The sequence below is a fragment of the Stegodyphus dumicola genome, chromosome 10 (assembly GCF_044657685.1).
Source record: "Stegodyphus dumicola isolate Sdum_Otavi_A_Nest chromosome 10, ASM4465768v1".
In the NCBI taxonomy this organism is placed as follows: domain Eukaryota; kingdom Metazoa; phylum Arthropoda; class Arachnida; order Araneae; family Eresidae; genus Stegodyphus; species Stegodyphus dumicola.
Genome location: NC_140777.1, coordinates 4,825,649 through 4,852,334, shown reverse-complemented (window position 1 = coordinate 4,852,334; position 26,686 = coordinate 4,825,649). Strand labels below are relative to the sequence as shown.

Below are 26,686 nucleotides of genomic sequence, written 5' to 3'. Positions count from 1 at the left end.
TAATATTTGAATGTTTTACTCCTGATACTAGAATTTTTTTTAACATGTTTATCTTCCCTTTATATTCTCTACTTTTCACTATATACAAGCATGGAAAATATCAAAAATGCTTCTAATCTTATTACTTGGGCAGGCATTATAGAAAGGGATTTTTTTTTATTAAGAAAGAAATTGAAAACTTACAATTTAAAAGATCCATCTAATATGTCTTAATGCATCATACACAGAGGCATTTTGACATCTGATGAAATCTCTGTGGATCCTAAATTCGACTGCATGGTGCCTATCTAAATTCTGCTTGCAGTGCCTGTCTAAATTCTAAAGGTTTTGGCATTTCTAGATGTTATTGTTTGGTGTGTCACTAAATTCTAAAAACTCTGCCACACCAGCTCTGTAACCGGCCTTTACTATACATATTTCATATTTCTTTTGAATTCCATATTAGTAAATAAATTAAATTAGTCACTTTTTCTATACATTCTAAATGCATTTAGTGTTTTTTAGATAAACGGAAATCCTTAATTAAATCCAAAAATTCTAAAATGAAAAGGAAACGTGCTGAAGAAAGAAACTGAATAAATAAAGAAAATTATTCTTCAAAGATATGTGCAGTTATTATTATATTGTTGTACCCAATTGTTTATGATTTCAGCCTTTACTATAATTTTCCATTTCTGTTTCCTAATATGATAAGAGTTACTGAGCCAGTTTAAATTTATTTATTAAAATAATTTCAAGTTTAAAATAATTTCAAAAAATTTAAAAATAATTTCAAGTTAATGGCTGACATTTTATACCCACTAAGTTCTTTACCAACTCTCAGTTAATTAAAAATCTTTTTATGTTAAAATTTTAGTTAAAAATCAGTTAATTAAAACAGTTAATTAAACAGGTAGTTAATTAAAAATCTTTCTGTGTTAAAATGTTAATTAAAACAGTTAGTTAAACAGGTAGTTAATTAAAAATCTTTCTATGTTAAAATGTTAATTAAAACATTTAATTAAACAGGTAATTAATTAAAAATCTTTTTATGTCAAAGATATGTGCAGTTATTATTATGTAAATTACCCAATTGTTTATGATTTTAGCCATTACTATAATTTTCCATTTCTGTTTCCTCATATGATAGAGTTACTGAGCCAGATTAAATTAAAATTAAATTGTATAATCTTTGACCACTCGTCCACATTTTTAGTTTGAATTTGAATGTTCTTGTTTAATTACGCCACCCTGAGATGTAATTGACTTTGTTAGCATCAGAACATGCCTTTATGTTTGTTCCCAGTTCTTTTTAAATAAAAGGTTTATTTAAACCTTTGTCTGATATTGTAGTTACTTTCAGACATAGTGATAATTTGCTTCACGTCTGTTGGGGGTTTTGGACTATTAAAAACCAGTTATTTAACTATTTAACTTTTACAAGATCAAGTAAACCCTCATAGGTACATTGTGGAGAAGTTTACAAGTTAGGAGATAAAGCACGCAGAAACTAGCGAGAGCACTGGTTTGCATATTGAGACAAATCTCTAATTATTGTTAGGAAAGATGCTTAAAGAGAAGGAAATCGATATAAACTAGCCAAAATGTTTTGTAAGGCTTCAAATTAAAATGACGGATAAATATTTTGTTGAGTGTTGTTGTTACAAAACATAAATGTTTTGTAGCTTTTAATATGTAATTATTCTAATATCCTTTAAGAATCAGTGTCATAAATTACATGTATTTTAAACTGTGAAATTTTATTAGATTTAGATTTTAATAGGATCCATAATGACTAAGGTTACCTATTCACCTAATTTAATAATTTATAAGTAACTGCTTACCCTTAAAAATTATCTCTACATATTAAAGCGAGTTATTGCCTTTCATTTATACTCACTGTAGTCGCAAGTTAAAACACAAAAATGTAGAAATTCAAGTAAAACATATTATTTGCATCTACTGAGACTTAAAATAGTAGAAAACAACTTACATCTCTGGTGCTTTAATGGCAATTGGAACCTGAAAGTATATTAACTGGGTTACAACCCCTGGAACTCTACACAAAGCTATGACACTAACTGCATCAAACAGAGCTTGACTAACTTTTAAACTTGCCAACCGTGCCTGCATCATGCCTTTCAGGTTTGTTCTAATCAGCAGGTCTCTCTCTAAACAAGCAGCTGCGGTGATAACATCAGTCTTTTGTTATGAATCATGCTGATTATGATCTTACTTCTCATTTTAACCTATGCCGTTTGACATAAAATCTTCTGGCTATTTACTAAACCTCTGGACCAGCGATTCTCAACCTTTTGACTAACGTGTACCATCTAAACAAAAATTGAAAACCCTTTAGTACCACCACCACAAAGTACTACTACTACTACCACCACTCTCGAACAAAGCTCAGATCGCATAAATTTACGAGTGTTAGAGAAAAAACTCAATGAGGATGTTGGGGTTTTAATTTTTGAAATAAATAGTTAAAAATACTTTGCTTCTTTGTGTACGACCTATTTTCTTGTTACGTACCACCAGTGGTACGCATACTACCGGTTGAGAAACTCTGCTCTAGACTGACCAAGTATGTGACAAAATGAGACAAAAAAAATTTACAAAAAGCTAACTATTAGTAAAACGTAAATGTCACTCATCTTTTTTCAAATATGTCCTACCTATTATAAGTGTAAAATATTTAATGCTAAAATATTTACTGAAGTTTATTTTATTCTCAAACTTATTAATAATTATGTTAATTAATTCATGTTTAGTAATAATGCATATTACTTAGGAATCTATTTTATCTTTAGGATGATATTACAAGAATGAAATTTAGGCATAGAATAATATTTTTAATTGAATTTATTCTGTTCCCATTTGCTTACAGATCCTTAATTTTTTTCATGAATGGTCCTTAAAAGTACTTAATTTCCGTGTGTACGAACTCTGTATAGCATTCAATTTCAATAATATGTTTTTATATTGTGTTCATTACTTTTGCTTGTAATAAGTCTAAGAATGAATCCGTTTGATGCCAACGAGGTAAGTAAGAGTCATGCAGGAATAGTTAAACTATGATGATTCCAATATTCAGGCAAATACAATAAACAATTGTGGTTGGACCCCACTTTATTGGGCAAAACAGAATGGTCATTGTTAATAAATAATTTATTATTAAAGTTTTACACAGTATGAAATACTAGATAATGAAACAAATTAAGACATTTAGATTTTGGGCCTCCAGGTGTCCATATTCGGATGGAGGACTACGTTACTCAAAAGGGGATGGTTCTAGGTACCGTTGTTTTTTCACAATGCGAGAAACATGCAGTAAACATGCATTAATTTCTTTAAATATAATACAGGGCGATAATATTTGGTGGCAATAACTCAGACTTATGATGAAAATATCAGTGCATAATTAAGTGTAACATACCGAACTGAATGCATAAAGTAATTCAAATTAATGATATGGCGCCGTTTACGGCCCTATTTACTATTTAAAACTATGATTATTATTAACTTACTTATCAAAGAATTCTCACTCATTAAGTGTAATTCGACTAGTTTTGATAATGAGAAATTAAGGCCAACAGCCTGTTTTATAACTCATATTCTAACTCATGCTGAATTTTTTACCACTAATATTTATGTTATAAAAAGAGACACATCACTTGATGGTATAATTAGTGTAGACTCGGGTGAAAACTCGTAGTTCGATTTAGACTGGATTCTATTGCAGGCAAACGGGCTAGCTGGGATTCACAAACGGACTAGTTGGGAAACCCATTTGAACAGCAAAATAGCTAAACAGTTAAAAGTAGCACATGTTTAGAATTCCCTGTATACAGTCTCAATGGCTGGGAATAAATATATTTTATTCCATACTTTAAAAATACAGATTCTTAAACCACACATCTTTGTTATGTCTTCATTTCTAGTTCCCTGCAAATGAATCTTGACAGTTTTATTGTTGTCCATGGTACTCCTTAAACCTCAATTCAATCATAAATAATTAGAGAAGGTGAATGTGCATCTCCCACGGCGAAGTTGTAGACGGAATGTCAGTTTCCCAGGAAAATAAAAATCCCACACTGTTTAAACTATACAATTTAGATCTCTTATAAAATGTACAATAAAAGAGTTATAATGTAAGACAACCTGCTTTTATATATTCAGCTTATAATACCATTTTTTCTTACGTCTTGCATGCAAAACAATTAGCGTATTTCCTCGCGTAAATCCCTTTTCTCCCTTGCGTATTTCCTCTTTGATCTTAAGCGCCAGGTTCTGAAAGTTTTAAAAATATTCGCGTGATTTTTCTCCTTTCTCAATGCGTTCAGAAAACGAACTCCCTTAAATTCTAAAATGAATTTGTTCATATAGGTGATTGTTTTCATCTTACTAACAGACAAACTCTCGCAAAATACTTGCGAAGATACCTCCGAAACGTTCCTATCTAACTGTTGAATTTTATGTTAGTCTAATTCAATAACCGACAAGTCAGAGCGAAGCAAACACCAACTGACATTCAGTTTACCATTTCGCTGAGCCAGCTGCATAGATATTTTGAGGAATAACAACGGCGAGATCCATGTTACAGGGATGTAGACATGAAGACATATTAGTTAAACTAATGTTAATATTACTACTCATTCTTGTTGGAATAAAGATTACTTAAAAAAAGTAATATTGTAATAGTTACATGTAGGTCATTCAAAGAATACTTTTCATTTCTCATGTTCTTGCTGTAACCACGTCCTTTGGAAATTAAGGTATTCGCATAATTTTTCCCTCTCGATTTACTTACGAAACATTTACTACAAAAAGGGGGGGGGAAGTGCGTAAGGAAATACGGTGTTCCATTTCACGGCCGACATTTCTCAGTTTCATATCTTCTAGCCCACCAGCGGCTGAGCGGTAAAATCGCTGAACACTGGTAGTTCGATCCGAGGTTCGAATCCCGCGAACGGGCTGGCTGCATGAGCGTTTTCGAGGTTATTTCCATGTGTAACGTGTATACGAGCCAGTTTCCCTTAGAAATTCCTCCACGAAGGCATCCCTCCTTTTAGGCAGATAGCCTTCTAGGCTTTGCCATAATGGCACACAGATATCTTCTTCTAAACAAGGGTTTAATTTGCTACCAGAAAACGTTTTGACTGAACGAACACTGAAGTTAAACTCTGAAACTTTAAGCTTGGCTTAGAGCATTTGTCATTCCATTTCTCAATACCTCATCATTTTATTCAGACTCTTCGGAACAGATTGACCAAGTTCTACTGTATACGAATTTTTACTTTAGCTTTCTTCTAATTGCATGAAACATTATTCATATTGATTTCATAAATAGTATTAGTTTTCTGTATGAATCATAAATAGTATTAGTTTTATGTATGAGATATAATTTTGGGCCAAAGCGTATTTTGTTTGCCTATCACATTTCTATCACTATTGTGGTTTACTGCCCTCTAGAACATCGGTACATTTTTAGTTCAGACTTTAAAGCCTGGGTTAGCAGAGAATGATATATTTCTTTGCAACAAAAATGGTCAACATCCATATATATATATATATGTAAGATAACAATGTATGAATCAGAATTATAATATAACTATAAACATTAATTCTTCCTCTCTATTCTAAAATCGTAATAACTTATCTGCATTGCGTCATTCAAATTAATCATGCGATCTTACGTAACCGTTAATACCAGATGCCTCTTGACGACCAATCACCGAATTGTAAACCAAAACTTTTCTCTTCGCGTGCTTCCATCTTTTATAACGACGCACTTCAGCTTTTGCTCTCTGCTGTCCTAAGATGTAATTTCGCTGGCTTGCTTTCTATCCCAACAATATCAAAAATGTAAATCTCTGCACGACTAGAGTGCCAAGTGATTGTGGCCACAAATATCAGTTGCAAATAAAAATGGAATTAAAACTGCCTCGACTGCCAAGTTCTTTAAATACTACGCAATCAAAATTCTTCTTCAATATGGATCTAATCACGCATCTACACTGCTCCGTTATTTCCTTTGCTTTTATTATGACATATATATATATAAAATTCTAAAGACAAAACAACCTACCTATCTATAAAACCGTTGCCACAATTATATGCCTCTTATAATACAGTATTAATAAAATGTAGAATAATTTGGTTTGTTTGGTTACTGCAAAATATACAAGGGCTGTCTGCATGAGGGAGGTCTTTCTAAGGAAAACTTGCTCTTATACAAGTTACACATGGGGAAAACCACAAAAAACAAACAGGCAGCCAGCCCGTTAGCCGACATTCGTACTCCGGACCGAACTACCAGCGTTCAGCGATTTTGCAGCTCGTCCGCTGGTAGCCTCCCCAAAAAAGTATGTAGAATGAAAAGGTACTACTTGAGGTAAATTTGAAATGAAAGAATAATAAACATTGCCAGAAGTAACAAAAAAAATCTGAAAGATTTCAGGTTTTTATATGTTTAGTTTACAGACGCATACATGTTTCGAGAGCATTTAGGCTAACGGCCTACTTTAAAATTTCCGATACACAGTCTCGCACGCTGAAGATAAAAATGTTTTATTCTTTATAGTGCTGCCATTGCTCGTATTGAAATCATTGAGTTTGTTAATCAAAATTTGTTAAGTTTTAAAAAATAAGAAATAGACGATAAAACAAATTCCGAATTAAGCTTCCAAGTGCCCATTGTTCGGTTCGAGAATTACGTTATTCAAAATTGGATGGCTCTGGGTACCGTCGTTTTTTTCACAATGCGAGAAACATACATGCGTTCATGTCGGTACCTTATTATTTAATTTCTTTAAATATAACACAGGGCGATAATATATGGTAACAAGACATTAGACCAACGCTGAAAATATTGACACTGTGTGTGACGTACCAAATTGAATGCATAAAGTAATTCAAATTAATGATATGGCATCTTTTATGGTACTATTTACTGTTTAAAGCTATGATTATTATTAAGTTACTTAACAAAACATTCTCATACATAAAGTGTATTGCGAAGTAATTCGATATTGAGAAATTAAGGCCGATAGCCTGTTTTACAACTGATAGTCTAAAACATGCTGAATTTTTTACTATTAATATTTATGTTATAAAAAGAGACATATCACTTGATGCTAAAATTGGTGTGGACTCCTTAATCAAGGGGAAGTTCGAATAAGCAAAAATCGTGCATACGTTTTATAAATTTTTGCATCTGCGCATTATTTTCTTGCGAATAAACTATGAAAAATTTGGGGGAAAAAAAAAAAAAGTGTAAATTTTATCAGTATTTCTAGCACGAAATGGAACAAGTTTAACATTTCAGACCCCTATCCTCTACTCGGAAACCTTTCTTTTACCAATGAAGCCTTCCGCCCTCTCACAAACGATGCAACACATGTTTATCCCTCCCCCCCCCATGGCTATAAATTTCCAGGGTCCTGAAAGACATTCAGCCGGGAGAACCCCAGAAGGAGCTTGTGGGCGAATTCCTCGGTGAAAACGACTTTACCGCTCTCTCGCTTTTAATTGCTAGGCAACAACTGATAATTTATTTATAATTTAACACTTTAATGGATTTTTGATTAACACACGTAAAGATTGATTTGATTAACACACTCAGCGCAACACTATTCCAAATAAAGATTTTTAAGATAATTATCTTTCGATCTGTGCTAACAAATTCGACTCTATGAAAGCAAAGTGTTGCAGCGGCCGGAATTAAATATTTTTATCTTCCACGTGCCAGCGTGTTGCCATTCACTAAAGCTTAAGATACTTTCAAATTTGTTCAGGAAGGTTGTCGAGTAATAAATTAAGCGGTTTAAAAAACAATGAACTGAGTTCTTAAGAATATTTTTGTGTACTTTTTAATGTGATTGAATTAAATAAACACGTGTAAAAATCGACATTTCTAATTAGAAATATTCAATATTTTTATAAAATTACACTTCACCGATTCAATCATCATATACTTTTTTATGATTACTGTTTTAGGCTGCTGGTTACATGAGTGGTTAGTTTTTAAAGAAATGATCTAGCGAATATAATAAACTGCATAGTGCGAATATAATATAGTGCTAACACTCTATCAGAAAACTTAGATATGCTGTTTTTATGTATTCTCTTCATAGAGAAATTTGAATGGCAATTTGCAGTATTTGAAACTGGCTAAAATGGCCTGCACTCAGGTAAGCCTTTAGTTTTTACATATAAATATAAACTCACGTATTTACCATCAGTTTCCAATAAACCAAATTCCACATCCGGGCTTTCAGGTGATAAGCTTCCGGTGGAGGACTACGTTATTCAAAATTTGATGCCTTTAGATACCGTTGTTTTTTCTGAATGCCAGAAACACGTGGTGGAAACAATTTTAAAAATGTAAAACACATTTAGTGATTTTGTTCGTGATTTTACGCGAATTTTAAGCCCTTTTTATTTAATTTACAGACACATACATGTTCTGAGAGCATTTGGGCAAATGTTCCTTTGTGTTGAGACATTTAAAAACAGCATATCTTTAAAATATTCGATAGACAGCCACCCAGTTGGAGATTTGTTTTTCGTACAGTGTTACCACTGCTCGCTTTGGAAGCATTGAGTTTCTTAATCCAAAATTCATTAAACTTTTACAAAATATTAAATAGATTGTAAAACAAATTCCAAATTCGGGCTACCACAGCAACCGTAATTGAATCATGAGAGGTAGTCAACTATTGTTGCCAAGATACACTAGAAATTTGTGTGCTAACAAAAAATACTAAACAAACTGTTTTAGCGATTTTACATTTTTTAGTGAATTTTTAGGCGTGTTTTTAATTTACGCAAACATAAGCATTTCAGAGCATTTGGGCTAACGTCCCTTTAGGCTAAAAACATTCAAAAACAGCATATATTCACAATTTCGGATAGAGATACTCCGCCCGCTTTTGAATCCTTGAGTCTGTCAATCAAAAATTCGTTAAAGCTTTACAAAATATGAAATACACAATAAATAAAATTGCACAGCCGAGCTGGACGGCGATATACGATATTCAAAATTTGATGACTTTAGCAATCGTTGTATTTTCACAATGCGAGAAACACAAGCTGGTCACATTATCCTCATACAGTAGTACCTCGGTATACTTCATTATTCAATTTGGGGTGTATACGGCCAACTAGCGGCTGAGCGGTGAAGTCGCTGAACACTGGTAGTTTGGTCTCAGGTCTGAATCCCGTGAACATGCTAACTGCATGGTCGTTTTCGGGGTTTTCACCTTGCGTAACGTGTAAACGAGCCATTTTCCTTTGGAAAGTCCTCCACGAAGGCATCCTTCCCCTGAGGCAGATAGCCCTCCAGTTCCTTGCTGCAACCTAATAAACCAAACAAAAAAAAACTTTGTGTGTATACCAAAGGAATTTTTCCAAGAACAAATAAAGGCAAAATAATTAGACCGCTTGGCTTAATAATGAGACCAAATTAATGACCGCTTGTAGAGTCATTAGGTGTGCAGGGCTCTAATATTGGATGGTTACAATTTGAAAAGTGAAATTCCAAAACAAAATTAATATTTCTTCTGGCAAATTACCCCTTTGGAATAATTTTGTTAGCGATTATAGACGCTTTTACAAGAAATATAGTGGATTGTATTTTAAAAATTAGCGATTTTTTTTATTTAATTTTATTTACCTTCCTTTAGAAAACACTTACTGCACTTTTTTAACTCTATTCTCTTAAACCGTTAGATTGCAGAATCTATAAAGAAAAAGTAATCTGCGATTATTTATTTTATTTTTATTCAATTTTATCAATCATCATTATTTTATCATTGTAACACGATGAGAAGCTTTTCTTATAAGTAGCAAACAGAAACAAGACAAAAAGTTCGGGAATCTTTTGTACAATTGGAGATTTATTTCTGAAATCTGTAGTTGCTTAAATTGATGCCTCATTCTTTGAGTAAATGCTGATTAGGTTCTCTTTTCGCTATGTTGCCCAGCTAATTGCTCGTTTTATAGCATAAGCTCGCCTCCAAACACACTGTTATATTCATACAGGTGGCTTTTCAATATTTTCTCTTCCTGTTCTGAAATTAGAATAACATAATCAATCTCGAATTTGTTTTTTATTTTCGACTCGTCCCTACAAGAGCATGAAGTATTCGTTCGTTTGTTTGCTTATATGATTACGGCAAAGCCTCCAGTGCTGTCTGCCTTCTAGAGGGAAGCCTTCTAGATGAGACAGCAATCAGACAGAAACTTCTAAGGCAAACCGACTCGTATACACGTTACACATTGGGAACACCACGAAAACGCTCATGCAAACAGCCCGTTCTCGGGATTCGAACCTCGGACCGAACTACCAGCGTTCGGTGACTTTACCACTCGGCCACTGGCGAGTCATTGGGTACTGGATTACCGCATTAATGTTTGGTTCTGCGCATGCTCGGCGCCATTGCTGTCTCTGGTTCTGCGAGCTCTTCAATTTATCATTATTTTTTGGTAAATACATAGTGTATCTGAAATTTTGCGTTATATTTTACATTAAAATGCGATCTGAAGTTGTTTCAGAGATGTAGTGTGTATTTATAACACTTATTTGGAGAGCTATAAGCATATTCAGCGGGTTTAGCATAAGCGGAATGGATTGTTTAAGTTTTGATTTGAAGTTATTTGGACTAAAAGATGTAAGTGTTCGTTCACCTCGAAGCGATTCGGTATGTATTTGGTTTTGCTTCGTTATTTTACACATTAAACTGATTTATATAAATTTTACAGGAATTTGGGAATCATTTTGTTTCCTAGCATATGATAGTGAGAAATTGCACATTACTCAATACTTTGAAGTGATATCGATGAATGCGTGTGTAAACTGTATTGGCAAATCTTTCTTGAACAACTTTCTGTCTATTTATGTGCGTTATTTAGAGGAAAACATGATAATTGCTTATATCTGATATGTATACCTGAGTACGATTGAGTACTGAAATTATTACCGTGCTTTTAAAGAACGAATATTTATTTGTGTTTTAACAGTGCTTAAACTTATTTTTACACCCTATACACAGATTTACACTGTGTATTGTTATATTGTTTTGTTATTATATTATTTTATATTGTTTTGAAATTTAGAAACAGATATGTGTTGGAGTATTTTCACATCCTATGCACGGATTTATATATTGAATATTACTTATATATACTGCATTGAAATTGTGAGGCAGAGCTGAATTAGAATACTGTGTAATTGGCATACACTTTCTACGAGCATTTTCGGTTAATCTTCGGATTATGGTAACTTGGCGATTTTTTGGCGAAATTTGGCGACCAATACTGCTACAGAAACTTTTATTTATTTATTTTTTGACGCCATTTTGTTTTCACGAAGTAAAGGCATTTTTTTTTTTTTTTTTTTTTTTTACTCAAAATTTTTTTCGAACAATCTGCTAGCCGAATTACGCTTATGCTAGAACTTTTATGGAACAAAAGTGCTTAATCATGACGAAGATTAGGTACGAAATTGGGAGAAAGTGCAGAATCGCTCACTGCTTGCCTCGTTTTTAAGAATTGCACATACACGGTATCATCCATATACCCTTCGACCTATATTCACTTAACACATCCTAGAATTGCACAAAAATAGCATTGCGCACACTCTTGACTTTATCCATGTACACTGCTAATGTCCTAGCTAGTAACCTTTATCGCCTTACCAAAATGTCGCCAAACTACCTGTTACCATATTCCAAAGATTAGCCGCATTTTCAGTGTATTTAGAGCAGTGTCTTTTGAACTGTAGGTTGCAACCTGCAGTAACAGTTTTAATATTGCTTTAACTTGTAAAAATAATTTTACAATTAACAAATATTTTTACACAATATATCTGAAGATGGATAAAGATAAGACCATTCAGACAAAATCGAAAAACGAAAACGTTTTGACGCATTCTTTTTACAATATAAACTTTCATTTTACTTGCTTTGCACGTGACGCTGTCATTTCGTCTGTTACTTGTTTAAAATGTTCACATTGTTCTGCGTCTTAAAATTAGAAATAAAGTTAATGACCTAAAAGTGCAATAGGATTTGCGTAATGCTTATGGGGTTCTGGGGTTGCGAAAAAATCTCAGTGGAGAAAAGGGGTTGCTACTGGGTCGCAGCATGCTAGATTAAAAGTTTAGATGCGTTAGCGAAATTATTAAGGTTTACTTTTTCCAGTGTCACCAAAGGCATAAATAGATCCCAAACCAAAGATCTGAAGATATAGACGTCTGCATACAAACATTTGTATTTTTATTTATGCTTCGAACAAATTTTAATAGTTAACAGAAACAGGCTAGATTGTAATTGTTTTTTTTTTTCCAAGTTATGCCCCACTTCCAAAATTTTCAAACTCATTTACTTTCAGCTTTCCAAATATTAAATGGACTATAAATCAAATTGTAAATTCGGGCTTTCAATTGCTCATATTCGGGTGGAGGACTATTTTTTTGAACATTTGCTGGCTTTAGAGGTACTGTTGGTTTTTCATAATGAGAGAAAAACATGGTGACAGCTGTTTTAAAAGTGACAAAACGCTTTTAGTGATTTTTTTTTTTTTTTGCGTGATTTTACATGATCATTTTCGTAATTTGTTAGTGGTATTTAGGCATGTCTTTCATTTACACTCTCATACATAACATCGAGAGCATTTGCGGTAATGTCCGTTTGGGTTGAAAATGTTTAAAAACAGCATATCTTGATAATTTCCGATAGATGGTCTCTCACACTAGAGATATATTTCTTTTGTTACTTCCTTGTACGAAGTAAAAAGGAAGTATTGTAATCTCGAAAAGGTTCAGGCAGCATATTTCAACGAAAATATCCATTTTGACCGCTATCGAATGCAATTTAACGATGTTTTTCCGTGATATCTGTACGTAAGGACAGAATAAAATAATCTTTTCCTTCAAAAAAATTATAAAACTGCTTTAAAATTAATTCTGAAGAGAATTTTTCGTGGCGTCTGTACGAACGTATGTACGTACGTATCTCGCATAACTGAAAAACGAGTAGCCTCAGAACGTTGAAATTTTGTATATAGGACTGCTATAACATGTAGATGTGCACCTCGCATTTTGGTTGCAATCGGCCGCACCGAACGTATATAAATACTATATTTATATATATATACACTCTGTTACTCGGCACGGTGATCTCAGGTTCTTTACTCTTATATGTTTGTAAATTGTACATTTTTTGCTTTAAAAATGATTGCATTATGTTGTTCTTATCTTCCGGTTGAGGTTTTTATACCTTTCGTAATTGTGGAAGCAATATTTGTACAATTATCAACAATTTAAAAGCTGTTTAAGTGCGGTTAAGTTTTAAATAACATGGCGGACATAGTTGTTTACATTTGAAACAGCAGAATTGTAGATTTGTTGCCAATCTAGAGACACTAAGCTTCGCAACAACAAAAATAACGCCTTCATTTATTATAGCGAGTTAAATCATGCTTAATCCTTTCTGGAATTTTTTCAAGGAAATAAGATTGAGTGTTTAAGATTTACTTAATTTTTAATAATTAGTAATACAGATATTTTGAGCTTTTATGTATTTTTGTCTTGTCGGGAAGTGAAAACTGAATTAATTGAATGAGAAATACTCAATCGTCTGTGAAAAATGGTTTCTTTTTTTACTTTTTTTGCTTAATTTCTTTTTTACATCGTTCTAGCTTTATTATAGTATTTGAAAAGAACATGTCGCATCGATTAGATAATTCTTTAAATGATATACATTTTGTGCATTCTGAGTTATAATATGAGTGAAATATAATACTGTTAAGTGAACCTAGTGCCAGAGTGTCGCTATGTTAAACAAATAGAGTGAATTTTAAAGAATGCCTTTATTCTATTGTGGTTTATGCGCTGTTGGCGAAGTAGATTTAATTAAATCCAATAAGTTTAAAAGAAGTGCGAGAAACAAATGCGTATAATTTAATATTCCGTACAAGGAAGTCATGTGGTGTACACATCAGATTTTTTTTTTTTTTTTCGTACAGTGTTACCACTGCTCACTTAGGAATCGTTGAGTTTTTTTAATCAAAAATTCGTTAAAGCTTCGCAAAATATGACATAAACAAAAAAAAATCCTGATCTGTGCTTTCAAGTGCTCATACTCGGGTGGAGGAGAATGTTATTCAAAATATGATTTCTTTAGCAACATACTGGTACCTGGACTCTCTCCAATAAGCGCCGAGTATGCTACAGTTACACAACAAAGGCATACAGGAACGAGGAAGAAAATAACTTATATAATCTCCTTTTAAAGAGTGACTGGTGATTAGCGTACTCAATCGCCAAATTCTGTTGGTAAAGAATCGTCATCCTCCACCTTTTAGTTCGGGCGCCACTGTAGAGACATTAGGTTGTTTAGAATCAGAAGACATGAAAAATAAGCAGTGCCCTCGCCAGGACTCGAACCAGGACCTCGTAGCGCTACACCACGAAGGCATGCAGGAAGCAGGGAGAAAATGCCCTATAGCTAACTAGATACGAATCTCGAGAATCGTGGTGGAAGAGACAAAATGATGAAGATACTTCGCGGCTGAAATAATCTTCAAAAGATATTTTAAGGTTCATTTGCTTATAACTGCTCTGTTCCATGCCGATTTCTCTGAAAATATAAAAGAAAGCATTTTAAAATGGTCTTTTTCTCTTATATTTTACACTTTTCTTTAAAAAATATGAAATATTAGCCCAAATGGCCTTAGCTAAGAAGGGCTATCAGTCTCAAAACAGGTTTTTCTGTTGAATCATAGCAAAAGACTGAATTACTATTTAAATTGTTGCCACCCAATATTATCGCCCTACATGAACGTATGTATGTTTCTCGCTTTGTGAAAAAACGACGGTACCCAGAGTCATCCAATTTTGAATCAAAACAGAATTTTGCGTTGCCAGAAACATACATACATTAGTGCAGATTCTTCATTCTTTATTTTTTTAATATAATGCAGGGCTCTAATATTGGGTGGCAACAATTTGAAAAGAGATTCGGACTTTTATAGTGAACCAACACTTCTGGGCTAACTGCTTTTGAGCTAAAAAGGGGAAGAAAAATTCTTGATGTATCATTAGTGACGGCAAATGGTGTCAAAAAATGTATTTACTCTTCTTTATTATTAAAATTATTTTATTCTTGAGTTTTACGATGTTGCTTAAAATACATTATAGAATCTTTACCCTTGTTTTCTGTAGAAAGGTACAGGGTGTTCCAAAATTCGCTGTCATCAAACTCTCAAAAATTGTCAAATTACAAAATGGATATAAATGGCAAATCATTTCATTCAATGACCCCCTATAACTGTTTTATTTGGTATCAGATGCCCAAGATTTACCGAAGAATTTTTATGATTGAGCATTATTTCGCAACGCATAGATTTGATTGAGAGTCCATTTTGTCTGAACTCAGAGGAGACTAGCGGCTACTTCGTTTCTTATGGTGAACGCTTACTTTAGTTTCTCGAAATCAAGTTACCAATCGGAAACTTATTGTCTTGTTAAGTTGACGAACATTTGGGGAGGTAATCTTTAAAAGCTTCAACAGTTTTTCTCTAGGAATGCGTTGTTGAAGTAAAGCTCAATCATAAAAATTTGTCTTGCAGCAAATCACTGGATTTTTAAAGATTATAAGGTATTTCTTCCACCTTCTTAGCATGCCTTCGTGGTACGTTCACACTTCGTCAGCACGTTCGACGAGTATTCGAGGGGTCCGAAGTTCGATTCCCAGCGAAGGCATTGCATTGCACATCGTTCACGACATCTGCTTCGAAACAACCTCATTATCTCTACAAAGTAATGGCATAATGTACAACTGAAGTTTCATGTGATTTGTTTTTTTTAAGAATACAGAAGTTTCATTCATTGAAACGTTTTGCCTTTAATAGCCATTTCGGAGTTTAGAAATTTTTGAAATTACTAGCAGTTTCGCTGCCAGCCTTCGTCTGGCTTTTTTAATTGTATCGGAAAAATGGCTGAAGGGAACACCAAACGTTAAATTTAAAAACTGCGTAGAATTTTACTCTGCAGAACAACTTCATAAAAAAAAGTTCTTACGTATAACAAAATTACAGTGAATTAAGCTCCCCCCCGGGGGTCGCCGTAGAGAACTCTGCGAAGCTACTGGCTAGGATCTGTACCTAGGCAGTCTCGGCCACGGGGGTATAAAATTTATGAACTTGGTGGTTCTGAAGGCTCTGGGAAAGGTCACTTATTGGCCGGCCTCGGAGTCTGGCACGTCCTAGCGCGGCGTGGTGCTAGTAACCCGTGGGGTTTTCCCCCGGGGTCGCTGGGTAATGTCCCGCTGCGACGGGCTCGTCCGAGCGACTGGCAGGAGCAATTGACGACCGGTGCTCCCTGGTGACGTATCCAGGTGGTGCGCGGCTCTGCTGGAGGGTAATAGTGGAGGTTGAACCTCCACGACGTGCCCGAAGGCAGAGTCGACCTGTAGTGAGATTTAGTTACTCGGAACAGGGAAGCCGAAACCCATACTGAATTAAGCTATATCCTTTAATACAAATATTAATTATCCTAATAAAAAAATTGACCAACTTTCCGTTGCAGAACAAAAATCATGCAAAACTTTTCAATATCTTACAAACAGTGAAATAAGCAAAAAATAACATGAAAGCAACTCAAAAAACATAAAATTCCGCGCAGAACTTTACTCTGCAGAACTACTTTATCAAAAAAAAAAAAAAAAAAAAAAAAAAAAAAAAAAAACAATAAAAATGTATTATATATATATATAAATGACAATGAAATATGCCAATCTCTTAAAAACAGTGACATAAGAAATACGATGAAAAATTGTTGCCAAACCCATATTTCTAAAAGAATGAAACTATTCAAAATGACGCGATTTCATCAAAAATCTATCAACAACAATAAGACGGGAAAATTGTTGCCAAAATCACAGTTTTAAAGATGTGAGGTGTGAGAAGTGTACTCGGAGGCTTCATTTAAAACATTTTTTTAAAATATAAATATTATCATTTTTCCAAAATTCTTTTTGTAAAAGCAGTCGCAAGGATGAAAGTTTGAAAGTTTAACGTGTCCAAAAATCAAAGAAAAATAAACTATACATTTTTAAAAATAAGCCTTTTTTAGAAAAAATCCCGTTCGAAAGGTATTAAGCTCCCTTTGTTAAATAAATTCGTATTGAATCGATTTACTGAAACACGAAATTTATTTTAAGCTCGTAAAATAGCTAAGTGCTTACGTTTCATGACCATGTGAAAATGGTGTGCGTAGAATAAAATCTCGCTTCCCTATAGCCCATTATGTCTCAAAATGATGCGATTTCGTCACAAAACATAAAATAAAAAAATTCTAATTCGAATTTCGAAAAAAATCGCTTCGAGGTGCACTGGCTCTTGTCTAGATGCACCTATGTACCAAATGTCGTAGCCGTGGGTCTATTAGCTTACGCGCAGCGCGAACGAAAGACACACACACACAGACAGACTCTTTCTTTTATTATATGTAAAGATAAATGCGCGACCTGTGGATCATCTTGTATATGCCCCAGCGTAGTCTAGTGGCCACATTAAATTAAATGCATTGTTCTTATTGCTTAGAATAGCTTACTTTGAATAAGAAGTTTTTAGAAGATGTGCCATTTTAGTTTTTCGTTCCTTACTAAGTTCAAAAGAATGTTTCCGCTCGGAAATAATGAAGTTGATGCATGTACAGACATTTAACGATAGAGATCCGAAAAAGGATCTTTGTATGAAATTTTAAATTCAAAAATAAAAGTTAGTTTAATTAGAGCTGGTATGCCTTAATTTAAAAAGATGCTTTCATCATCAGATTTAATTGTACAGAAGGCTAAAAATGTAAACACAGTGCAATAAAAAAATTATTATTAGAATTGCGGCAAAATATGCTCCCTAGAGGAAGAATATGCCTTCATGGAAGATTTTTTGATACGTCACTTGTGAGGAAAATCACGCAAACTTTCATGCTGCCAGCCTGCGTTGAGAGTTTTCTAGAAGTTTCTTACAAAAGAAACTCGAATATACGTTTACCCACGGCAAACCCGAGTTGTAAGCTCCAGATGCAACCCACTGCTTTTTCTGTAATCGGAATTTGACACTAGGACATGGTAGCAAGTGCTGGGTAGCTTCAGTTGCTCCATCAAGTATGTGTGTATGTGTGGGGGGAGGCTTTATTAATGAGGAGGTTAATTAAGAAAGTGAAAGGGTCCCCAGTGATAATACAATAACATTAAAATTAGTTTAATGACTGTTTAACTAATGACAAACAACTCTAGACTACATTAGCAATAAAAACTGCATATTTTGCTATAATTTTACTTATTTTAGGCTATGCTTCTGGAAATGATAATCTTGATATTAAGAGCGCAAGACTAATATTGATTAAATGACTATACTTCTCTCTCTGTGTATTTATTTTGACTTCCTTGTACGAAGTAAAAAGGAAGTATTGTAATCGCGAAAAATTTCAGGCAGCATATTTCAACGAAAATATCCATTTTGACCGCTATCGAATGCAATTTAACGATGTTTTTGCGAGATGTCTGTACGTAAGAACAGAATAAAAGACTCTTCCTTCAAAAAAAATTATAAAACTGCTTTAAAATTAATTCTGAAGAGAATTTTTCGTGGCGTCTGTACGAACGTATGTACGTACGTGCGTGCGTACGTACGTATCTCGCATAACTCAAAAACGAGTATCCTCAGAACGTTGAAATTTTGTATATAGGACTGCTATAACATGTAGATATGCACCTCGTATTTTGGTTGCAACCGGCCGCACCAAACGTATATAAATATATTTATATATATATCCACTCTATTACCCGGCTCAGTGATCTCAGTTTCTTTACTCTTACATGTTTGTAAATTGTACATTTTTTGATTTAAATATGATTGAATTATGTTGTTTTTAAGGATTAGTATTTTATGCCTTTGGTAAATCTGTGTGCAATACGTTTAGAATTATCAGCAATTTTAAAGTTTTTTAATTGCCGCTAAGCCTGTTTTTAATGGCGGCCATTGATGTTTACATTTGAAACAGGAGACTAGTGGATTTGTTGCCAATCTAGAGAAACTTAGCAGCGCAACAACAAAGATAACGCATTCATTTATTATTGCCAATTAAATCACGCTTAGTTCTTTCTGGAATTTTTTCGAGAAAATAAGCGTTTGACATTTACTTCGTAATTTTTAATATAGATATTTTGAGTTTTTATGCATTTTTGCCTTGTCGCGAAGTGAGAACTGAATTAATTGAATGAGAAATACTCAATCGTCTGTGAAAAACTGTTCTCTTTTCTTTTGTTTGCTTAATTTCTTTTATACATAGTTCTAGGTTTATTTTGTGCATTCTGAGTTGTAACGTTGCGCGCCTCCAACTTGCACGCAACCAAGGGGTGACTGTGAAAACTGGATAAAACACAGAGTCTTGTAAAGGGTTTAAGTCCCTTTTTATTCAACGTAAAAATTACAATTACGTGCTCTTGACGCTCACAGACTGCGCCAACTCGGCGGTCAAATAAAAATAATAACCTGAAAAGAAACTAAAGACAAGACTCTAACTACGAGGCTCTCTAAAATAACTAACTCACCGCGTTTTACAATACCGCTGCTAATTCAGCAGACTTGAAGCTCACTTGGACGATTAACACTACTTCCCGCCAAGCACATAGGCCGAAACGCGGGGTTCTTCAATTTTTCGCTAACTACCTCCGCGCTCGTGAAGTAAGAATATCACCTCCCGAACGAATCTGTTTCCTTTCTATTTAAATCATAATACTTCCGCTGATAATTTGAATCCTTGCGCGTTCTACTAAAATTTACATATTCTGGCATTGGCAGTTCCAGGGGAAAGTAAGGCTTGACAGGAAAGATAGTTTAAACTTAAAATAAATGTTAGTTAAAATAAATATAAACCCTACATTTGCCGCTGCCAGAATTTGGAAAACTTGGAAGCAGGTCCTACAAACGACCTGTTGTAAGTTTCTCTAATTCTGAACTAACTGGCGAGAACCTCGTTTACACAACAAAAATCTTATGTAACAAATTGTATACTAAAATTCTGTTGATCGTTATAAAGCTCTCTTCTTACAGCAATTTTTCCTGGACTTCATCAATCAATCTTGGTCTTTCCTTCCAGCATCTGGAAGGAATAAGTATCAGTATCTTTCTAAATACATTATAATTTACACTTTCTTGACACAATAAATTTTTGTTTTTAACGATTCGTTTTTCTTAGTTATTGCTTACTTCACATTCATTCAATTTTTCAAGCATTAATTTAACTTTACCCTGGCTCTCCACCGTGTGTGGTGTCAAACGGGAATATTCGTGTTTTAGTCTTACAACACTTCCCCTAACCACCATGATTTGTTAGAATTCAACGACCAAATAGACACACCTTACTCGACATTCTACAACTCAATGAGCTACTTTAATATTCTTAAAAATTCAAATGTAGGTGGAGAACCCTACAAAACACATTCATTCTAACTTCCCCCTCATTCATCTTTAAACATGCAGGCTTTCGCTCTAAAGCATGACTTTATCTACAATTTAATACTTAAATTTTGACTTCATTGCTTTTAAGCATTCACTTTTAGCATCTACAATTTTATGCTTCTAGACTAAATTCTACTTTTACATAACATTCAAGTATTTACGTACATTTACAAAATTTTAATACATATGATTTTTACAATTTACCATAAAATGAATAAGAGAAAATAAATTTTTACTTTACTCATTCTTCGCCAAGCTGGCGGCACTGAAACTAAAATTCTTATTAGTACAAGAATACGAAGTTATTTTTATCTTCTGCCAAATTTTGGCTTTAACATAACAGAATTAGTCTTTCGACCAACAGAAAATGCTTGTTTTTAGCTTTTACACTTAAAGAAAATAATACTTTTGCCTTAGCTAAATAAAGTAAAACAAAACTAAGTCTCAACCGAGACATATTGACTTTCGTCAAAACATAGAACTTCGTACTTATGCATAACATTTCGGAACAAAAGAGAAAAACAATTTATAGAAGGTTTTAACTTATCTTTGAGTTTTCGATGCTTGAAACTCCGTCATTCGTTTTTGGCAATATTGCTCCCAAGTTAGAGGTTTCATGGATGTCAATCTTCTCCTTATTGATCTCCGAGTGTCGTCCACATTGCTTTTTCTTTTGCGTCCTCTATATGCTGGCCTCTTGGCGGAGTAATCGTCTGGTTGTTGGCATTTCCGTTTTTCCCTGGGACGACTGGTCTTGACGTCCTCCGGTCTGGAGTCCTTCTTGAATTTCTTCTGTTCGTCGTATTTTTGTGCCTCCTGTTGCCGTTTCAGTTTCCGGAACGGCGGCCTTGCTGGCACCTGACTCTGTGGCCGTGTGCGCGTTCTCCTTGATATATAATTTCTCCTGCAATCTTTTGTAGGTGGTGATTTTCTCTTTACCACGGTTTCTTTACCCGGTGCATCTGTATTTTTGTTTTTCTTAAACGCTGGAGTTTGAAAATTATTTTTTCTTTTTGATACCGACGTCCGGGTTGTAGAAGGGCTAGGTCTCTCTTCAGTTCTCTCTTTCTTGGGTGGTGGAATAGTTGTTATCTCTGGACCTTCTATTTCGTTTAGACTTGAGTCCTGCAAGAAACTTTTAAGGATTTCAAAATCATTTGGATTATAGTATTTTTTCACCTGGTCGGGACTTCCTTTACAGATTTCCCCTCTCTGGTTCTTAAGATATAATACTACTCCTTTGATTTCCTGAATTACATAGGGGCCTTCAAGCTTTGGAGCTAGCTTTGCAGTAAAATTGTCTGGGGCACTTGATAAAGAAAATTTCCGCTTCAATACTTTATCCCCAACTTTAAAATCTGCTTCACGGCGTTTTCTATCATAATATATTTTCTGCCTATTTCTTGCCGTATCCGAGCTTTTAAGCGCCTGATCAATCAGCTTTTGCACATCTTTTTGTTTAAACTCCTGCTCTCTTTGTTGCACAAAGAATAATTTATCTAAAGGCGTAATTAATTTTCGGCCTAAGAATAATTCTGCTGGGGTATTTCCCGTAGTATCATGATTTGCCGTTCTTAAAGCATAAGCTAATTCATTTATGTAGCCATCCCAGCGCTTGTGATGTGTGCTCACGTAACTGCGAATTATTTTTACTATGTTTTTATTAACTCTTTCTGCTATGTTAGCCTGTGGTCTATATGGAACCATTTTGATATGGCGTATGCCAACTCCATTGCATATGTTTTCAAATATTTGACTAATGAATTGTTTTCCGTTATCGCTAATGACTTTTATCGGTGCACCGTATTTTAAAATGTATCTGTGTAAGAATGCATCTGCGACTGTTTTGGCTGACGCGCGTTTAAGTGGAACAATTTCTGTCCATTTTGAAAAATGATCTACTATTACTAAAAGAAAACGATTTTTATTTAACTCGCTCTGGGGGAAGGGACCAAGAAGATCTATGCCTAAAATTTCATTCGGAAATGTAGCGCGAATGCTATTTAAGTACCCGGCCGGGCTGTAATTAATATCATTTATTAACTGACATTGATTGCAGGACCTGACATACGCCGTTACTATTTTGTATAATTGCGGGAAATATACCGCCTCGCGTACCCTTTTTAAAGTCTTTCTGACCCCTAAATGGCCCGCTGTTTTCGCGTCGTGTAATTCCTTCAAAATGCTTAATCGAAGCGAGGCTGGGATGACTGGTTTATACTCAAGATTTTCGTTTGTTGTTTTCGTATAAAATAATAAATTATCTATTATTTCATAGTTTTCTGCTCTATTTCTTATCGCATCGATATCTGTGTGCTCAAAGCTTTCGGGGTCTTTCAAATATGCATAGATATTTCCAAATTCAGGATCAGCTTTCAGTTCAGTAATAATCGTATCTCTAGAATCTAAAATTTTTGAAGTCAACACAGCGCATTTAAGTTCATTTCCTTCATCGTCCAGTTTTATACGAGAAAGTGCGTCAGCTACATTGTTTTCCTTACCCGGTTTATATTTTATTGTGATATTATATTCTTGGAGTTTTAAAGCCCACCTTATTAACCTGGGCGTTAGGTTTTTCCCCGAGTAAAGTCTACCAACAGCCGCATGATCCGAAAAGACTGTTACTGGCGATTTGCCGAAATAAACTCGAAATTTGTGTACAGCCATTAATACGGCTAATGTTTCTCTTTCTGTAGCTGTATAATTCCTTTGTGTCTGATTCAACGTTTTACTAAAAAATGCCAGAGGATGGTTATTTTGCATAAGAACCGCACCCACCGCATAGTCTGACGCATCTGCTGCAATTTCCAGGTTTTCGTCCCCCTCCGGGAATTTTAAAACAGGGGCATTAATGAGCGCTTCTTTTAATCTTTCAAAAGCTGTGTTAGCTTCCGCTGTCCACGTAAATTTAGCCCTTTTTCTTTTGATTACTAAGAGTGGTTCAACAATATTAGCGAAATCTTTTATGAAAGATCGATAGTAAGAACATAACCCAAGGAAAGAAGAAAGTTTCTTGGCGGTGTTGGGAGGTGGGAAATTCTTAATAGCTTTTATTTTTGAATCTTGCGTTTCTATTCCCTTTTGCGAAATTTTATAACCGAGATATTTAAGTTCTTTAGTTGCGAACTTGCATTTTGAGGCGTTAATTGTAAGACCGGCCTCTTTTAATAATTTAAAAACTTGTCCTAGATCATTAATGTGTTGTTCCAACGTACTACTCGTTATAATTATATCATCTAGATAAATTAAAGTTGACTTTCCTAGGACAGGCTTTAGAACAATGTCCATAGCTCTCTGGAATGTTGATGGGGCCCCACACAACCCAAAAGGCATGCGTAAAAATGCATAAGTGCCCGATTTTGTTATAAACGCGGTTTTATGTATATCTTCGGGTCTCATAGCTATTTGATAGTAGCCAGACGTTAAGTCCAAAGTAGACATATATCTTGTCGATTTGATCTATAATGATCTCGTCTATAACCGGCAAAGGGTAAACTGGAAATTTAGTAATAATATTTAGTTTTCTGTAATCGATAGCAAACCTCCAAGTCCTTTTATCCGAAGGAGGAAACTCGTTCTTTTTCCTACATAGTACGACTGGACTCGCGTACTCACTATTTATGAGCGTTATTATTTTATTCTTTAACATCTCCTGAATATGTTCTTCGATGATTACGTCTTTTTGTTTGTCATACCGATAAGGTTTAGTCCTACAAGGTTTTTCGGCATTTAATTGAATCTTGTGCGTCACTATTTCGCAGTTTCCTGGTTTTTCTGAAAACAAACGAGAAAAATTACTCACCACTTGCTGTATTGCTTTCCTTTCATGGTCATTCAGATGGCTAAGGTCCACTTGCGGTGTCTCCACAGGTTCCACCACCCTCTGGTCCATCTCCAACACCACGGAACTATCTTGAAAATTTAATTTGGCCCTCGCGGCCCTTAAAAACTCCATACCTAAAATAAGAGAATGTTGCAGATCTTTCACCACAAAAATTAATACTTTGAGACTTTCCTCTTTTACCTGTAAATTTAATGATAATTTCCCGATGCAGTGACATGTTTTTCCTTGCGCCGCTATAATTTCCGTATTTTTGGTTTTAAATAATCGTACCCTATAAAAATTCTTTTTGAAGAAATTTTCACTCATAAAATTTCCTTCTGCTCCTGTATCGATGAGGGCTTCTACTGGTACATCGCCAACCAGGACTTGTATAATTGGTAGCTGTGAGTTTTTTACGATGACCGTATTTAAATGTCTATTTGAGGGTTTTTTTAAAACTTCCGGGGTCTAGACCCTCCCTTTCACAGGCCCCTCTACTCGTTTAAAGCTTTCCTTTCAATCTGTGTCTTCTGGGTACGCAGATGTTTATTTTCAAATTTTCTTTTTGGGCCTTGACCTTCGAGTTTCGATGCGTTAGCTTGATAGCTTTTTCCCCCATAAGAGCGATTTCCATTTCTGGTTTCCTCCTTTGAAGATTTCCTTCGGGTACTTTGAGAATATGTTTCTCCTCTCGCTTTTTCCGCTATTCTGCGATTTTGAAACTTCACCGCCAATTCGAAGAGTTCCTGCAATGTGCTTGGGTTTCTAATTTAAAAGTAGTCTTGAACAGCGGGTAACAATCTTGGTAATATTATTTCAATAATCTCCGCATCGGGTTTCTTTCCATACAGCATATCCGTTAGCTTGATTTTTCGTAGAATAAAGTCCGTCAATTCTGCTATATCCCGTTGATAGAAACTATATAGTTCGGCTTCCAGCCGTGCGCGATCTTTCACTATGGGGAAGGCCTTTACTAGTGATTTTTTGAAATTTTCAAATGTATATGTCTGGCTTCCAAATTCCCCTAATAAAAATTTGCCTATATTTTTCCACCATAGCGCGGCCTGTCCTCTTAGTGCTGATGTGGCGATGGCAACTTTTTGTCTTTCAGGAACAGGGTAGAGCTGAAAGTGGTTTTCTAGACCTTCTAGAAATACCGCCACCGAATTTTTTCCGTCGAAATGGACGTTTGGCTTGATTGACGCTCTCAACGTCTGGACCAGGTATCCAAATCCTTCTAACTGAGTTGTCATTTCTTGGTGTTGTCCAGCGGCTTCCATCCAATTTTCGGCCATTTCAGTTCGATAAGTGTTCGGGCGCCAATGTAACGTTGCGCGCCTCCAACTTGCACGCAACCAAGGGGTGACTGTGAAAACTGGATAAAACACAGAGTCTTGTAAAGGGTTTAAGTCCCTTTTTATTCAACGTAAAAATTACAATTACGTGCTCTTGACGCTCACAGACTGCGCCAACTCGGCGGTCAAATAAAAATAATAACCTGAAAAGAAACTAAAGACAAGACTCTAACTACGAGGCTCTCTAAAATAACTAACTCACCGCGTTTTACAATACCGCTGCTAATTCAGCAGACTTGAAGCTCACTTGGACGATTAACACTACTTCCCGCCAAGCACATAGGCCGAAACGCGGGGTTCTTCAATTTTTCGCTAACTACCTCCGCGCTCGTGAAGTAAGAATATCACCTTCCGAACGAATCTGTTTCCTTTCTATTTAAATCATAATACTTCCGCTGATAATTTGAATCCTTGCGCGTTCTACTAAAATTTACATATTCTGGCATTGGCAGTTCCAGGGGAAAGTAAGGCTTGACAGGAAAGATAGTTTAAACTTAAAATAAATGTTAGTTAAAATAAATATAAACCCTACAGAGTTATAATATGAATGAATTTTGTGCATTCTGAGTTATAATATGAATGTGTGTGTGTGTGATTATGGCAAAGCCTCGAGGGCTATCTGCCTAAGGGGAGGGATGCCTTCGTGGAGGACTTTCTAAGGGAAACTGGCTCGTATACACGTTACACATGGGGAAAACCACGAAAACGCCCATGCAGCCAGCCCGTTCGCGGGATTCGAACCTCAGACCGAATTACCAGTGTTCAGCGACTTTACCGCTCGGCCGCTGGTGTATAATATGAATGAAATATAAGACTGTTAAGTAAACCTAGCGCCAGAGTGTCGCTATGGTAAAAAGTGAATTTTAAAGAATGCATTTATTCTATTGTGGTTTATGCGCTGTCGGCGAAGTAGGTTTAATTCAATCTAATAAGTTTAAATAAAATGCAAGAAAAAATGCGTATAATTTAATATTCCGTACAAAGAATTCATGTGGTG

The 26,686-nt window shown here is 34.9% G+C and overlaps 1 long non-coding RNA gene across 1 annotated transcript in view; it reads left to right on the top strand.

Moving 5' to 3' along the window:
* LOC146994854 (uncharacterized) overlaps positions 1-26,686 on the top strand; it is a 75,998-nt gene that overhangs the window by 7,027 nt on the left and 42,285 nt on the right. The window lies entirely within an intron of this gene.